Source organism: Schistocerca piceifrons, chromosome 1 (genome assembly GCF_021461385.2).
Source record: "Schistocerca piceifrons isolate TAMUIC-IGC-003096 chromosome 1, iqSchPice1.1, whole genome shotgun sequence".
Lineage (NCBI taxonomy): Eukaryota > Metazoa > Arthropoda > Insecta > Orthoptera > Acrididae > Schistocerca > Schistocerca piceifrons.
The window spans coordinates 41,676,047-41,694,632 of record NC_060138.1 but is presented as its reverse complement, the minus strand read 5'-3'; the positions used below and the strand labels follow the sequence as shown (position 1 = coordinate 41,694,632).

The 18,586-nt window shown below is 46.1% G+C and overlaps 1 long non-coding RNA gene across 1 annotated transcript in view; it reads left to right on the top strand.

The window, feature by feature from the left end:
• Positions 1-3,139: 3,139 nt before the first annotated feature.
• Positions 3,140-18,586, top strand: part of LOC124790122 — a 54,182-nt gene continuing 38,735 nt past the window's right edge. The window contains exon 1 of the long non-coding RNA XR_007016230.1: positions 3,140-3,237. This is a non-coding gene — a long non-coding RNA (uncharacterized LOC124790122). The remainder of the gene's footprint in view (positions 3,238-18,586) is intronic.

Here is an 18,586-nt window from a genome sequence, read left to right as displayed (position 1 = left end):
ACGGATGCGACCATCATTATGCTGTAAACAGAACCTGGATTCATCCGAAAAAATGTTGTTTTGCCATTCGTGCACCCAGGTTCGTCGTTGAGTACACCATCGCAGGCGCTCCTGTCTGTGATGCAGCGTCAAGGGTAACCGCAGCCATGGTCTCCGAGCTGATAGTCCATGCTGCTGCAAACGTCGTCGAACTGTTCGTGCAGATGGTTGTTGTCTTGCAAACGTCCCCATCTGTTGACTCAGGAATCGAGACGTGGCTGCATAAGTCTGTCATCTCGACAGCTAGTGATACGAGGCTGTTGGGATCCAGCACTGCGTTCCGGGTAATAACCCTCCTGAACCCACCGACTTCATATTCTGCTAACAGTCATTGGATCTCGACCAACGCCAGTAGCAATGTCACGATACGATAAATCGCAATCGCGATAGGCTCCAATCCGACCTTTATCAAAATCGGAAACGTGATGGTACGCATTTCTGCTCCCTACATGAGCCATAACAACAACGTTTCACCAGGCAACGCCGGTCAACTGCTGTTTGTGTATGAGAAATCGGTTGGAAACTTTCCTCATGTCAGCCCTTTGTAGGTGTCGCCACCGGCGCCAACCTTGTGTGAATGCTCTGAAAAGGTAATCATATGCATATCGCAGCATCTTCTTCCTGTCGGTTAAATTTCGCGTCTGTAGCACGTCATCTTCGTGGCTTAGCAATTTTAATGGCCAGTAGTGTATGTAACTTAGTTGGAAGTCTATAAATGTTCTCATTCTCAAATACCGGGTTAATCAAATCCGCGTAATTTGTCGCCGTCAGTTACGCTGCCGGAAAACAAAACTATAGCAGCTGATTCTGTGTCAAACTTTTAACGTAAGATTATACCTGTTTGTGAGAAAATTACGATAGTATTACAGAATTTTAAATTTGGCCAATAATTTCGGGAAATATTGAAAATCCAATATTTGTTCCCCTACGCTGCAACTGCTGCTGGGTTGCAATATAGCGTTTGAGGGGCAGCGTTCAACTCATCCGCCCTATCCTTTGTTATGCCCATCCAGCCTGGATCTCCGCCCCCCCTACCTTTTATAAATCCCTCCAAATCCTTGAACGCCATGCTCTCCGCCTCGCCTATCGCATCCGTCTCCCCTCCCCCACGCGGATCCTGTATGATCTCATCCCCTTCCCCCACCTCCTCCTTTTCCTTGAAAGGATACGGATCCTGTACACCTCCCGTAAACTCGATCCTCCTCACCCGCTCGTCTCCCCAATCCTCTCCCATCCCCGCCCGTTGCCGCGCCTGTATTCCCACGTCCCGCCCGGTCTCCATCTCTCCACCCTCCTTACTCTCTCCCAAGGTGGCTTCCGCCAGCTCCCCCTCCCTGATGATGTCCTCCTCCCCTCCATCTACCCCTCCTATCAACTTTGACCCCGCCCCACCACCCACTTCCGGTGTCCTTTCCTTTAGGCACCCTCCCTCCCTCCCTTCTCTTCCCTTCCCTCCCCTTCTCTTTCCTTTTCCCCCGTCCCCTCCCTCCACCACTCTTCCCCCCCGGGCTTCCCCTCCCCCTTCCTCCCTCCCCCCTTTCTCCCCTGCCCGTGGCATCTCCGCTCTCTCCTCTCCCTCTCCCACTCCCCTTCCTCCTCCTCCTCTCTTGGCAGGTCCCCGGACTCGCACACGCATGGTGAACATTCGCGCGCCGGAGATCATCGCCGTCAGTGTCTAGTGTGTGTGCTTCGTTTTGTGTTTCGTGCAGTTACAACTCCACTGTTCACCTGTGCCGTCGCAGCTCTCCGTGTTTTGTGCGCCGTGTCAACAAGTGTTAGTGTTTTTTCGTCCAACGTGAACGGCTTCTTGTTTTTTTGTAACTACTTTCTTTGCCCGCCATTTTTTGTATTTTCTGTGTCACCTATCTCATATTATTGTACCCCATACGGCTGAAGGGCGGCGTATTAAGCTGCTGCCAGCCCGCCTTGTATGAGGTGCTGAAAATTACAATAAAGGAAAAAAAAAAAAACAGCGTTCAATAAGTAATGCAACACGTTTTTTTCTCTGGCAGTTTCGGTTGTAAAAATGCGGAATTTGCTGTGGGACATCGTGAAATATTCCCCCTTGTGCCCCTATAGTTTCATGAACTTCCGATAGGTGACGGCGCCATACGTCACCTTCTGTAACGCAGATGCGTTCCAGGAAGAGAGCTGACACTGCATTTCTCTAAACCAGAGCGTCGCAGCGAGGCGAGGCGAGGCGAGGCGGCGCAAACCTGCGGTCCCTCCCCCTCCCCCCCCCCCCCCCCCCCCCCCTTGCCGACCGGTCACACACAGCTGTGTCTCCTGCAGTGTGTTCGTCGTCACAAATGCAAACGGACTTTTCCTCCATGACAGACCACTTCCGACTTCGATCTGCTCGGGCAAATGAAGTAGATGATGGGGAGGTTATGCAGCAAGACATGTGTCCCGACGTTGAGCAGTAGAGTGGTACCACGGGGGCAAACAGGCCCTCCCAGTAAGGTGGCGTTAGCCCGTCACATTGAACGGAGATTATGTTGCAAAACAGAGTTTTGTAGCGAGAAGAGTGGGGAATAATATGATGTATTTCAAAACTGAAATAAAAACAACCTGCTTTCTGAACAAAATGTGTTGCATTCGCCCCTCGAAGTAACATAGGTAGCATTGTGTTTTACACATAGAGTGAGCACCAATTGAATATTGCTGGATAATGTGAAGGCAACAGTAGTTCTCGGCAGAATAGAGTGGGCCACACCTTAATATTTTTGTTGACGTCCCCGCACAGTCGATCGTGTTTTTTAGGAATGCATATGACTCGATGCGTTACAAAAGAACGGTAGTGAACGTAATTCGTGAGCAGGCTGCTACAAGTAGCCCGCTTTCTGAACAGCCACAGCTGGAAAGCGCGGGGTGTTTGCGGCGAGCGACTCGTATGACAGAGAAGTGTGATGGGCCGCGTGCGGAGCTCGGCCCGGAGACGAGACAGCAGCTCGCACTGATACGGAAGTTCAAGTGCAGGCTGGCCGGCCCGCCGCTTATCGCAGCGTCTTGCTGAGTCACCGTGGGATAGCAGGATACCGGGACAGGCGGCCGAGTCACCGCGAGACAGCCAGATAGCGGCCGAGTCACCGTGAGGCGGCCGGAGAGAGCCGACTGCTCGCTGCGCCTCGGACCGAGGCTGCGCGCCTTAACGAAACGCGCCAAATACGTGGGCGGTGCAGACTTCGCGGCGCACAGGTGCGTACAACACTACGGCTGCACGAACCTGGCCAAAAGGCAGTGGGATGAAGTTCAACTTACCGTTTTAATCGGCATCTTCGGTAACCGAGAACTGTAAGAATGTGAGAAGCAGTGGCTGGCGGTCATTTCAAAGCAACGACTTTTACATCACATGGCGTGATATGACGGGGATTTGAGCAACAAAAATAGCTTCCGAATCATGGCACTAAGTATAGTCTGTTAAGTAAGGGCGTGGTCGACATTACACACAGATGCCAAAAGATATCGCCTTAGTTCCTTCACAATCCCCTAGCCCTAGAGGAAACGTTTGTTCTTCATGCAATATCCCTACCTTGAATTCTCGATTGAGATTTACTCGTCTTTACTGACAATTTAAATGCACAGATTTACCAGTGATGTTTGATGCAGACTGCCATGCGTTGCTTCATCGGCAAAAATGAAAACTGAATACTGCGGGAGGACAAGGATCCGAAACACCGCAGCAGGTTTCGCAGCGCCCGGAGAAAGGAGAGAGGTGTGCGGTACTGAATTGGTCCTCGCAGTCACATGACGCCAATCCTATTAAAAATGTATGATCTTAAATCAGAAAAAAAATTGGAAGGAAGAAAGATCTTCTCTCCGAATCAGCTGTCAACGCAGATTCGATGCATTTGGAGGTCTCTTGCACGGTTTCAACCGTGCATCGGAGATGCCAAGCAATTATGGACACTGGTTGTGACTGGACGCATTATTAATTGTAACTGCATTATTCTTTTGTTCATATATGATTTATGTATATGTTTCAGTTTGCTGTCAGATACATTTTTCTACCGATTAACCCGATCTTACCAGACTGCTGCCGGTCTTCCTGAGAGGTCCGGACAAGCGCAGAGGGTGGGATTGCTTGTCATTGGGAGCTCCAATGTTACGCGGGTGATGGAGCCCCTTAGGAATATGGCTGCTAAGGTCGGGAAGAAAGCCAATGTGCACTCCGTTTGCATACCGGGGGGAGTCACCGAGATGTGGAAAGGGTCCTTCCGGATGCCAGGATGGGTTCAGGGTGCAGCCAACTGCAGGTGGTGGCTTGTGTCGGCACTAATGACGTGTGTCACTGCGGCTCGGAAGAGATTCTCTCTGGTTTCCGACGGCTATCTGAGTTGCTGAAGACTGCCAGTCTTGCTAGCAAAATGAGGGCAGAGCTCACCATCTGCAGCATCGTCGATAGGACCGATTGCGGACTATTGGTAGAGAGCCGAGTGGACGGTCTGATAGTTCTGCGACCGTGTAGGATCCAGATTCCTCGACTTGCGCCATAGGATGGTGGGGTTTCGGGTTTCGCTAAATCGGTCAGCTGTCCACTACCCTTAGGAGGCGGCTACACGGGTAGCAGGGGTTGTGTGGTGTGGACTGGGCGGTTTTTTAGGTTAGACAGTCTCGGGCAAGATCAAAAAGGGCTCAGGTCACAAAGGGTACAGCGCAAAGAATCGACGAGAATCGACCAAGCAACAGTCGGTATTGTAGTCGTCAATTGTCGTAGCTGTGTTGGAAAAGTACCAGAGCTTCAAGCGCTGATAGAAAGCACTGAAGCTGAAATCGTTAAAGGAACAGAAAGCTGGCTAAAGCCGGAGATAAATTCAACCGAAATTTTTACAGAGGCGCAAACCGTTTTCAGAAAGGATAGATTAAATAAAGTAGGTGGTGTTGTGTTTGTGTCAGTTGGTCGTAGTTTATCTTGTAGTGAAGTTGAAATAGATAGTTCCTGCGAATTACTATAGGTAGATGCTATACTCAACACCCGTACCAAAATAATAATTGGTTCCTTCTACCGACCCCCCCCCCCCTCCCACCCCCCACTCAGATCATATAATAGCTGAACGGTTCAAAGAAACCTTGAATCTCATTACCCCGTTCATACAGTTATAATTGGTGGAGACTTCAATCTACCCTGGATTTGTTGGCGAAAATACATGTTCAAAGCCGCTGGTAGACAAAAAACATCTTCCGAAATTGTGCTAAATGCTTTCTATGAGAATTACTTTGAACAATTAGTTCATGAGCCCACACGAATTGTAAATGGTTGCGAAAACACACTTGACCTCTAAGCCACAAATAATCCTGATCTAATAGAGAGCGTCATGGCGGATACAGGGATTAGTGAACACAAGGTCATTGTAGCGCGCCTCGAAACCATATCAACCAAACCCACTATAAATAAACGCAAAATATATCTATTTAAAACAGCAGATAAAAATTCGCTTGATGCCTTCCTAAGAGTCTCCATTCCTTCCAAGCTAATTATGTAAGTGTAGACCAGATATGCTTCAAATTCAAAGATACAGTATCGACAGTAATAGATAGATTTATACCGCATTAGTTAAGAAGTGACAGGACTGATCCACCATGGCACACAAAACACGTCAGAACACTGTTGCAGAAGCAACGAAAAAAGCATGCCAAATTCAGAAGAATGCAAAATCCCCAAGACTGGCTAAGTTTCACGGAAGATCGAAATTTAGAGTGGCCGTCAATGCGAGATGTTTTTAATATTTTCCGCAATGAAACAGTCTCAAAATATGGTAGAAAACCCAAAGAGATTCTGGTCATATGTAAAGTACACTAGTGGCAAAAAACAGTCAATACCGTCACTGCGCGATAGCGATGGAAATGTTACCGATGATGGTGCCACTAAAGCGAAGTTACTAAATACAGTTTTCCGTAATTCCTTCACGAAAGAAGACGAAGTAAATATTCCAGAATTCGAAATCAGAACAGCCGTTAGCATGAGTGACATAAAAGTAGATATCTCAGGTGTTGCGAAACAACTCAAATCCCTTTAGCAAGGCAAGTCTTCCGGTGCAGATGGTATACCAATCAGGTTCCTTTCAGAGTATGCAGACACAATAGCGCCTTTCTTAGCAATCATATACAACCGATCACTTGACGAAAGGTCTGTTCCTAAAGACTGAGAAGTAGCACAGTTCACACCAACATTCAAGAAAGGAAATAGGAGTTACCCACTGAATTACAGACCCACATCACTGACCTCAATTTGCAGTAGGATTTTGGAGCATATACTGTACTCGAACATTACGAATCACCTTGAAGAAAATGACTTATTTATACATAACCAACACGGATTCAGAAAATATCGTTCTTTTGCAACACAGATAGCTCTTTATTCCCATGAAGTAATGAGTGCTGTCAATAAGGGATCTCAGATCGATTCCATATTCCTAGATTTGCAGAAGGCTTTTGATACTGTTCCTCACAAGCGACTATTAATCAAATTGCGTGCATATGGAGTACCATCTCAGTTGTGTGACTGGATTCGTGATTTCCTCTCAGAGAGGTCACAGTTAGTAGTGATAGACGGTAAATTATCGAGTAGAACAGAAGTGATATCTGGCGTTCCGCAAGGTAGTGTCATAGGCCTTCTGCTGTTCCTGATTTACATAAATGATCTAGGTGATAATCTGAGCAGCCCCCTTAGATTGTTTGCAGATGACGCTGTGATTTACCGTCTAGTAAAATCATCAGACGATCAATTCCAATTACAAAGTGATCTAGAGAGAATTTCTGTATGGTGCGAAAAGTGGCAATTGGCACTAAACAAAGAAAAGTGCGAGGTCATCCACATGGCTACTAAAAGAAATCCGATAAATTTTGGGTGTACGATAAATCGCACAAATCTAAGGGCTGTCAATTCGACTAAATACCTAGGAATTACAATTACGAGCAACTTAAACTGGAAAGACCACATAGATAGTGTTGTGGGGAAGGCGAAACAGAGACTGCGCTTTGTTGGCAGAACACTTAGAAGATCCGACAAAGCTACTAAAGAGACATTCTACATTACACTTGTCCGTCCTCCGCTGGAATATTGCTGCACAGTATGGGAGCCTTACCAGGTAGGATTGACGGAGGACATCGAAAAAGTGCAAAGAAGGGCCGCTCGTTTCGAGTTATCACGCAATAGGGTTGAGAGAGCCAATAAAGCTAACTAGCGCTCAGCTTCTGGAGAAATTACTGCTTCAAGTTTTTCATGGGAGAAGTGTAGTATATGGTTTTGAGGAGCTGTCGGAGCAGTTCGTCACATCATGTGGCAGAATAGTATTTTATACCCAGCACATATGATGGATACAAGGTGTTTAAACATAGCGAGCGCGTCTAAATACTACAAAAATCAGAGCGCCAAGAAAGGAATTCACAAAGTAGCTGAGGAAATGGAAATCGACATTCTATGCTTACAGAAGCAATTTACGAAAGGCGGAAAAAGACCTGGAATGCCAGTTGCACCGCACGTCATCACACATAATCAGAGACCGGTAACAGCTTTACACCTACTTAGTGGTAAAAACATCTCGTCTATAAAAACAGCGCAACACTGTAAGAAACATGGAAGTTGTGTAGAGGTTCTTATGGTCGCGGGAAGTTCTGTTATTTTCTCAATGCATGTGACGTTCATCGGCGTCACAGACGGTACGTACAGCAATTTAAAGACGTCACTCATTTTTGCCAAAGGTAGCCACTAATCTCCCCCATGGACAGGAATGCCATGTCACTTACGATTTAGTCCAGTGAAGGATGAAAAAGGCATAATACTACAGTGACCCATAATCGAATTCTGCGTGGAAATGGTAAACTGTGACAGAAATCTTTGTACAGATGAAGGTATGCTCGGTGTGCAGTGCAGTATACCCTTTCAGATCAGAAGTGTGCGGATCCTAACAATGGGCATTAATATGAGCTATGCCCATTCTTCGCCCTTATGGTGGTTGAACTGTGCTGGAGGTTTGAATGTTAAATTAAATTTCGTGTGTGCAGCCGCATAAATTCTGCTTCTGCTTCTAATGTTTCAGCTGTATATAGTTGAGCCATCTTCAGAATGAGCCTACAGACAGACGCTCTAGCTCTCGCCCCAACCTTTTAGACTCGCGGGCCGTGCCAGCGTGGATGCGGCCACAGATACGCAGGGGCTAGGGACGTTGATCCGCGGCAAAGAACGACAGTGTGCATGAATTATATCTGTGGCTTGGGATGTCGACGTGTCACTCTGAGCTGCACTGTCGCGACGTTTTTGGAAGTTTATTACAGAAAGCGCCGGATTCCATTACTTATCCAAGCTGAGGCACCTATCTCTATTAATTAAATTCGTCGCCAAGCGAATTTCAGTTGCCTCTTTCACCACCGACTCCCGGAAAGATGATGTAGATGCTAAAATTTCGAAATTTTCGTACAATATAGAGTGACCAGTGTCAATGTAGTGTTCTGCCACAGCCGATTTACTCGACTGTAAGAGGCGACTGTACTTGCAGTGTTAGGTACGTCTTCCATGAACTGTGCGAATCGTTTGTCCAATGTATGAGAGGACGCATTCGCAGGGCATCTTGTAAACCCCAGCATTCCGAAGCATCAAATCATCTTTAATGGAACCCAACAGTGCTGCTGTCTTCGGTGGAAGATGAAAAATCATTTTTCTTTGTGCCTACTGAGGATTTCTCCTATTTTTGACGATAGGATTCCCACATATGGCAGGAAAACCGTGGATCTAAATCTCTTTGTTTTCTTCTGCATTGCTTATGCCCACCTTTGGTTTCACTCATAGCGCCTTTTGCATCTGTCGTGGAGAATACCTGTTGACTTCCAAAACTCTTTTCAAGTGTAGGAGCTCGCCATGCTGACAACTCTCGTCAGCAATGATATGTGCTCTGTGAACGAAAGTTCTGAGAACACTCATCGTCTGCGAAGGATGGTGTCAGCTACTTGCATGTAAACATAAATCTGCATGCGTCGATTTCCAATGTGTCGTATGCCCCAAGGTGCCATCATCTTTGTGCCGAACCAAAACATCCAAAAATGGGATACATATCTCCTTTTCAGTTCCCATTGTAAAATGTATTTTTGCCTGGATGCGATTCAGATGCTTTTAAAATCTTGTAATTGATCTTCGCCATGGACCACGCTGCAAAGTGTCGTCAATATGACTCCAAAATATTGTGCAATTTGTTTGTTGACGAATTTAATTAATAGATATAATGGCTTCAGCTTGGATAAGTCATGAATCCGGCGCTTTCTGTAATAAACTTACAAATACGTCGAGACAGTGGAGCTCACAGTGACAACTCGTGGAACTGAATACATGGTACGACATGGGCTAAATCCGACATCCCAGTCTGGAGCTACTACGCAGCCACTGATGTAGTTCATTCACACTGTACTTTTTTGCCACCGATCGTCTCTGGCCGCTGTGTATCTGCGACCGCATGCGCCGCGGCACTTTCCGCGAGTTTGAAAGTTCGGAGCGAATGCTGGAGCGTCAGTCTTTCGAATCACTTTGAAGACGGCTGATCGATATACAGCCGACGTATTAGAAGAAGAAGAAGCTGAATTTATGCGACTGCACACGCGAAATTTAATGGAGCAGTCATTGCACCGCTAAAACATGAAGATGCACATCAAGTACCTGTTCGAGGAAGAGACGGTTTTAAGTGTTTGACGATTGGATAAGTTACACCACTTGAGAGAGAGAGATTATTGACCTCTTCAAGCTTTTTATTAAGGTGCCGTGGCCACGGCATACTTCCCAAGTTTGACAGGTTATTGCATTTTACAAAATCGACTTCCCAGAACAAGATTTCCAGAAAAGCTGGTGCTGCTATTGTTAAGGAAGTTTCCGATTAACCCGTCAAAAATTGGACCTGTTTTCCGAACAACCTCATAGTTTGCACATGAATAAGTCTGTGGAGTCACCCTGCACCTCGCGCTACCCCACCACTTTGTACACATTGCGCCCGAATTTTAACTGTTCGCCACTTCCTGATGGAATGCTCATTTTTTAACCGTTTACGTTCCCGCTTGGGTTTGCCGTCTGAGCTATCGGCCGTTTTAGCAAATGAAGCGCGGGCTGTCGACCGCGTTTTACTTTTTGTCCGCTAAAACAATATGGTGTAGGCCATTTAATTTTTAGTTTTGGACCTCCGTTTCTGTATGGTGTCCTTTTTAGCCTTTTTCCACGTGCTTGTTTTTAGCTATCAATTGGGACTGACGTATAGTCGTTTTTTAACTCCTCTCTGTCTTCGTGTTCTATAGTTTTGACTTCGGCGCGTATGACCCCAATTGTTTTTTGTGCCTGATAGCAAAACAAAACAAAACCAACTCGTGGAACTGAGTACATGGTACGACATGGGCTGGATCCGATTGGGTTAACGAGGTGGCCACATTGAGACAGACTGCAAAGTTTAACCGACTTGAGACGTCTTCACAGGAAGAAACTGTTATCCGACGCTCTATCAGTAACATGACGGGTAGAGATTTGGACGACGCTACGATAATGGTTTTAGGTGTAGGATTAAACATTGCTCCCACGCCGAAGATTTTGCCAATACCTGGGTTCATTTGGCGCTGTTGAAGAAGCTGTTCGACCACTCGCTATGGATTCAGCAGATGAAACAAGATATGAAACTTGCTGAGCTATTATGAAGTCTCACCCGCAAAAGAAAATACACTGACGCCCCAAAGAAACTGGTATAAGCATGCATATTCAAATACAGAGTATGTAAACAGGCAAAATACTGTGCTGCGGTCGGCAACGTCTGTATAAGACATCAAGTGTCTGACGCAGTTGTCAGATCGATTACTGCTGCTACAATGGCAGGTTATCAAGATTTAAGTGAGTTTGAACGTGTGTTATATTCGGCACACGAGCGGTAGGACACAGCATCTCCGAGGTAGCGATGAAGTGGGGATTTTCCCGTAAGCCTATTTCACGAGTGTACCGTGAACATCAGGAATCCGGTAAAACATCAAATTTCCCACATCGCTGCGGCCGGAAAAAAGATCCTGCGAGAACGGGACTAACAACGACTGAAGAGACTCGTTCAATGTAATAAAAGTGCAACCCTTCCGCAAACTGCTGCAGGTTTCAGTGCTTGGCCATCAACAAGTGTCAGCGTGCGTACCGTTCAAAGAAACATCATCGATATGGGCTTTTGTAGCCGAAGGCCAGCTAGTGTACCCCTGATGACTGCAGGACACAAAGTTTTACACATCGCCTGGGCCCCGTCAGCACCGACAATGGACTGTTGATGACTGGAAACATGTTGCCTTGTCGGATGAGTGTCTTTTCAACTTGTATCGAGCAGATGGATGTGTACGTGTGTGGAGACAACCTCATGAAACCATGGACCCTGCAACGAGCGAGGTGGTGCAGTGGTTAGCACACTGGACTCGCATTCAGGAGGACGACGGTTCAAACCTGCATCCGGCCATCCTGATTTAGGTTTTCCATGATTTCCCTAAATAGCTTCAGGTAAATGCCGGTTTGGTTCCTTTGAAAGAGCATGGCCGATTTCCTTACCCATCATTCCCTAAACCGATGAGAACAATGACCTCTCTGTTTGGTCCCCTCCCCCAACTCAATCAACCAACCGTGGACCCTGCATGCCAGTAGAGGACTGTTCAAACTGGTGGAGGCTCTGTAATGGTGTGAGGAGTGTGCAGTTGGAGTGATGTGGGATCCCTGATGCTTCTGAATACGGCTCTGACAGGTGACACGTACATAAGCATTCTGTTTGAACACCTGCACCCATTCATGTCCATTGTGTATTCCAATGGACTTGAGCAATTCCAGCAGGACAATGCGACATCCCACACATCCAGAATTGCAACAGAGTGACTCCAGGAACACTGTTCTGAGTTTAAACTCTTCTGCTGACCACCAAACTCCCCAGAAATGAGCATTATTGAGCATATCTGGGTTCCTTGCAACGTGCTGTTCAGAAGATATCTCTCCCACTCGTGCTCCTACGGATTTATGGACAGACCTGCGGGATTCATGGCATCGATTCCTTCCAGCACGACTTCAGGCTTAGTGGAGTCCATGCCACGTCGTGTTGTAGCACTTCTACGTGCTTGCGGGGACCCTAGACGATACTAGGCAGGTGTACCAGTCTCTGTGGCTCTTCAGTGTATATCAGTGGCAGAGAGAGCTGAACTATGTAAGCTTCGCCAGGATACCTATACGGTGGTCTTGCCAGCTGATAAAGGTAATACCACTGTTCTGATGTCTCAGGACGACTTTGCACAGTTTACTGAGTGATAGCACATACTGGAAGATCAGTAAAGATCCCAGTGAGAAGGTGGTAAGGAAGACTGTTTCGCCTCTGAATGCTCTCTTACCACCAGAAATTGTGCACAGATTGAAACCAAGTGGTGTGGTTTGTCTGAGGCGTTATGGACTTCCAAAAATCAATAAGAAAGATGTTCCTTGTGTGTCCAGCAGTGAGTAACAATGGCTCTCGATACTATGACTGTGCTAAATATCTTGCGTCGTTATTAAGGCCCCCTATGGGAAAATGTGCTCATCACATATGCAGCTCTGCGGAATTTGTTGCCTAGATAACATAACTGAAACTGAGCAGGTCTGATCTATCAGTTGGCTTCAATGTGGTGTCATCATTCACAAAGATTCCGATTTCAGAATCCAAATCACTTACTGGTGGAAGTTTTCTAAGGAAATTTCAGCTTCGCTCAAAGATGTAATGACCTCCACATACTTTTCATTTAATAACAGTTCATGTGAACAGATTAACAATGTCACCATGGGTGGTCACTTATCGCCCTTGGTGGCCAATTTATTTAAGGAGAACTTGGAGAAAAAGGGGCTGGAATCTGATATCCTAAAGTCCACGCACAAAATTTAATAGAGCAGTCACTGCGCCGGGAAAAAGTGAAGAAGACCAGGTGGTCGCATGTCTATTCCTTCTCAAGACCCACAAGCAGATATTGGACACTGGGGTATCGAGTGAAGTCTACTTTCTAACTGATCCCAAAATTGTTCCATTGGGTTCAGGTTGGGGCTCTGGGAGTACCAGTCTATTTCAGGGATGTTATTCTACATAAACCATTACCTCACAGATGCTGCTTTACAAAAGGGTGCATTTTCATGCTGATACAAATTATCGCCTCCGATTTGTTCCTCTATTGTACACAACGCTGTAAAATATGTTCCTATCCTTCCCCATTTAACGTCTTCTTAAGCGGAATAAGAGGGTCCGCATGAAAACCACGAAAAACACCCCCATATGACAACACTATCTCCTCCATATTTCATTGCTGGTACTACGCATGATGACAGGTAAGGTTCTACAGGTATTTTCCAGGCCATTAAACGGCATATAGCTTGGTTCATCACTCCAGATCACTCGTTTGCAGTCACATACCGTTCTGTGACGTCGCTCTTTACACCTCAGGCACTGACCACGGAAATGTGTGGCTTACCAGGAGCTGCTCGCACAGTCGTACCCAGTCTTTTTAACTCCACACACACAGTCACTGTGTTAGATGGACTGCTTATAACAGTTTGGAACTCGAGGGCGATTCCTTCTGGTGATTTCACAGGATATTTTACAATTAGCCTCTGCAATGATCGACAGTTCTTCTGTGTGAGTACATGATGTCTGCCCCGACTTGGTTTAGGTGTGTTTGTTCCTTTCACAATTATATCACTAACAGTCGACTTGAGCAGCTGCAGAAGGACTGATATTTCCCTTATGGATGTTTTTACTCAGATGACATCCAATGGCAAGTCCACATTCGAAGTCACTGAGCTTTCCTTACCTACCCATTCTGTTGTTATTGCTTCTACACTGATCAGCCACAACATTTTGACCACCTGCAGCTCGTATATCCACTTTTGGCACAGGTAACAGCGTCATGGAGTCGTGGCAGGGAAGCATTGGGGCCTTGGTAGGCCGCTAGAGGAAGTTGGCACCATATCTGCACACATAAGCCACCTAATTCCCGTAAATTGCGGGGTGAGGATGATGAGGTTCAGCCACATCCCAGGTGTGTTTGATCAGGTTCAGATCTGGCGAGTGGGGATGGGATTGTGGGGGGGGGGGGGGGCAGCACATCAGTTCAAACTCTCCACAGTGTTCCTGGAATCATTCCATCACACTCCTGGCCTTGTGAATGGTGTATTACCTCGCTGAAAAATACTACTGCCGTCGGGAAACATGATTGTCATGAAGGGGTGTACGTGGTCTGCAAAGTGCACGATACTCGTTGGCTGTCATGGTGCCTCGCACGAGCTCCACTGGACCCATAGATGCCCAACCAAATGATCCCTAGAGCCGCTGCCAGTTTGTCACTGTCCCACAGAACAGGTGACAGGGAGCTGTTCTCCTGGAAGATGAGGGATTTGCGGCCTCCCTTCGGCATCATGAATAAGGTATAGGGATTGCATCACTGTGCCTTTGTGCCATCTCCAGTACTGATGGTCACATACCCATTTCAGTCGTAGTTATTGATGACACGGTGTTAACATTGCCACACGCGTAGGTCATTGGCTGCGGAGGCTGGAAGATGAGGGATTTGCGGCCTCCCGTCGGCATCATGAATAAGGTATAGGGATTGCATCACTGTGCCTTTGTGCCATCTCCAGTGCTGATGGTCACATACCCATTTCAGTCGTAGTTATTGATGACACGGTGTTAACATTGCCACATGCGTAGGTCATTGGCTGCGGAGGCCCATCGCTAGGGGTGTTCGGTCCTCTGTGTATTGAGAAACACTTGTCCTCTGCCCAGCATTAAAATCTGATGCAAGTTCCACGTAGTCTGTCCAGCCATCGACGTCAGACGTCTGTAATGATGGGTGGCCGACCAACTCCACGACGTCTGGACGTGGTTTCAACTTCGGTTCGCTTCACTGTCGTTGCAGACATTCACCACAGCACTACTCAAACACCCGGCAAGTCGTGTAGTTTCCGAAACGCTCGTGCCAAGCCTCTGGGCCATTACTATCTGCTCTTGGTCGAACTCAGATCGCGCACCTTATCTATTCTACACACGGAAAGCACGCTCATGCACTAGCAGTCATTCCTCGCCAGGTAACGCTGCTATCGTGTGGACACATCTATGTAGATATTAGATCGGTGGTCATAATGTTCTGGCTGATCAGTGTGTGTTGACAACACAATACTCCCCGTGTCCTTCTGTTGGAGGATCCAGTGCCTAGGAATGCGTGATGTTTTTTGGGCAGTACTTCATTCTAGTGACTAATTTTAGAATCACATTAAGGAATGCGCACTAGAGACCGTCATAAGCAGTTTCCGCCATTTTGTACGGTTTTTGTTATTGTCAGACATAAAGTTACATTTTGTGCAACATTTGTAAACATTTAGCGTCGTATACTGTAGTAAATCTGTTTCGAATATATTGTTAATTTTTGAGGTATAGAATATTATGGTCACAGTCTGAAAAGCTTGTGAGGGTAGGTTGTTCTGAGGGATAATTTTTAAGAAAAAAAAATCGATCCGTTAGTTCATCAGGTCGTTGCAAGCAGAGTTTCCAGTGGTCCGACAGAGAAGGTGTCGCTAAACTTAGTCTTCGTTTGGTTTCCTAAAACCGAACAAACGAACGATACAAAAATTGTACTTGGGACGGCGGTAAGGACCGAACCCGAGGCAAAGTCTGAGCAGTCTCGTGCGCTGTCATCGGCACTATGAGACCAGCAGCGCGCAGAGGGCTGGACTGCTAACTTCAGTGCTACTAACTCGGAAACAGCGCAACGAATTTTTCTCTTAACTGTTATTTCTCAGTACCAAGTACCCTGCAACACCGCACCATCTTGTATCTTGAAAAAGAAGCTCTGTTACCATAGAACCTGTGATGCGACTGAACTGTTTCTTTAACGTCTTCTTAACAGTTTTACCTGTTTTGAAAATGGAAATTTGTGCTAGTTTCCAGTAGCTTCAGTTTTCAGTACGTATTTAACTTGCAAATAATTTTTGATAATGCTTCTGTTGAATTTTATTTCACGTACTGATTACTGGCATGTAGTAGAGTAACAGTGTAACAGATAGACAATTAAATATAGTACTGACGAGATTTTCTCGACTGCAACGCTCTTAAATTTCAATGCAATATTTGTTCCTAGGTACATGAACGTGATATATCTTGGAACATATTTTCACATTTGGAAAAATCTTTATTCCCTGGAGTATTTTTGTAATTTTAAAAAATGACAGCAGCACATGAAAAGCGAATGTCATCATTTAAAAATGGACTAAGGGAACATGTTAAACCTGTGTTACAGGGCTAGCTGGAGGCGGAAATCTAGAAAGCGCTGCAGGTTACAACAGTCTCGTGCGCCGGCGTGTCAGCCCCCCGTGACAAGTAGTGGTCAACTACGCGTTACACAGGTTTGTCCGGATTCTTTTGATCACATGGTGTAGAGGTTACACTATTTAACCAACATGCGGTCAACACATGTAGACCCTGCAAAGCTGAACCACGACCGACCACCACGTTATAACTTTGTAGTTGATTCCTGTAGAAATGGACTCAGAGAAGACGATACATCAAACACGTTAAAAGCACTCTAGAAAATAAGGAAAGCCAATTGAAGCCATCTGGGAAATATTTGCCACTGTCCAGAGCTCTTGGATGTATATGAAGAAGTTTACGAGTGCCAGGGAATGAGGGTCTCATAGAGTCAGAGCAGAAGTCAGAAGGGCAAAGGGATTCTATCAGGGAGGCCGCACACTGGAAGAAAGAGCTTGTAGGCCACGTTGGCTTAAGCAGCGATTTGAAGACCGCCTCAGGCACGCAAGAGTGAAGAACCTGGACGACGTCAAAGCACACAAACCGCATCTTGACCCATGGGGCACGCTGATAAAATCGCCTGCCTAAAGATTAAGTCTCTGACAGTGTTTTCAAATCTAAAACAAGCTGACGGCAGCATGACAGGAACCTGGCGGCTATCAGCAGAACTACCGACGCTCGCTCTCTTCACAGACGACACTGTAAGAACTGCGTGACGTAAATACAGAGAGCTCCGAAACACAACTAGGCAAGGACATCTGACAAAGTAAGTCCTGAAACTGAAAAGGAATAAATCACCCGCTCCTGATGGCATCTCTGCTGAAGGTTTACATATCCTTCATATTCGTATAGGTTCATACTTGTGCCAGCTCTGTAGCATATTTTATTGTTGGAAAGCATAGGAGATATTTGGTGAGAAGAAAATGTGATTACCTTGAAAAATGATGAAGACAAAGAACTCTGACTCAAAAGTCCTGTAGAGCAATTTGCTTTCTCAACACCTGGGGATAAGTGCCGGGGAAGCTACTAGCCGGTAAATTCCAGGAAAAAAGACTTGTTCGTGGAATGGATTCCAAATAATATGTGTTCAGAAGTTGGAAGTCAACATAAGATGCCGTAAATGAAGGGGATGAAGCTTGGAGGGGAAAAAAGCGCTCCGCATAAACGCGTTGCAGTCGTAATGGTAGGTGTCGCGAGGGCGATCGATGACATATGGTGGCCAGCACTTTTTGACCTCCTGAGGAACTACGATTGCCCGTGAACGTTATAAACTGTTTTAAGAACTATTACCAAAACACAGAAGTAACGCTGTTGTGCTCATAGGAGACCCTCACAAAAGATATTTCCAAAGCCTCTCGATGGGAATACATAAGTTGCCCAATCTTCTGGGACCTGGTACTTGACCCAGTATTAGGAAAGCTGCAGGACAACGAAGCAGTCGTAGGAGTGGTGGCGCATGCCGACGACCTGGTGCTTCTCGTGAGGGGAAGCTCCAAATGTGATCTGTAAGAGGATGTAACACAGTGTTTAGAGAATTAAATCAAGGGTACGAAGGAGTTAAACCATCTGTTGCGTCTCAAAAGACCGTGTACATGTCATTAAAGGGGAATCCTTTAAGAAACCTGCTCATCAAATTAAACATCAGGTCCATAAGGAGAAAAACCGTCGCTAAATGCCTAGGGACCCTTTTGGACGAGTGACACAGTTACAGAGAACATACTGGAGAAATGAGCACGAGAGGCAGGAACATTAACTTAACCAGATATGATTATAACACTACCAATGTGACCAATACGAACGCACCGTAATACTATCATAATTCCGGTCGTGGGATACAGTGCCAGTGACTGGACGTATACACGCACCACCACGAGTATTAAACGGTGCTACATAGGGTACTCATTCCGTTGATGTTACGTTCTGATGCTGCCAGTTGTGGTGTTAGAAGGATGCTTCCACCTGATTTCCAGATACGAAGAAAAGGGCAGCGATTTATATAATGAAATGCACAATACAATAGGAATAAGGGCCAGAAGCAAGCAACAAATTCACTAAAAGTTGAGCCATCTGTAGCAGAAATGATAGGATGATGACCAACCCGCGAGGTGCACCTACAGCTTCTTCTCAAACACCTTAAGCACCTCAAGGGGTTCTTAAGATGGCTGTGCAGAAACATAAAGAAAAATATCAGTGGATAGAGCATACCTGCAAGTTTCGATTCATAATACGCGCCATTGTGTAGTTTCACTAGAACAGGTGGA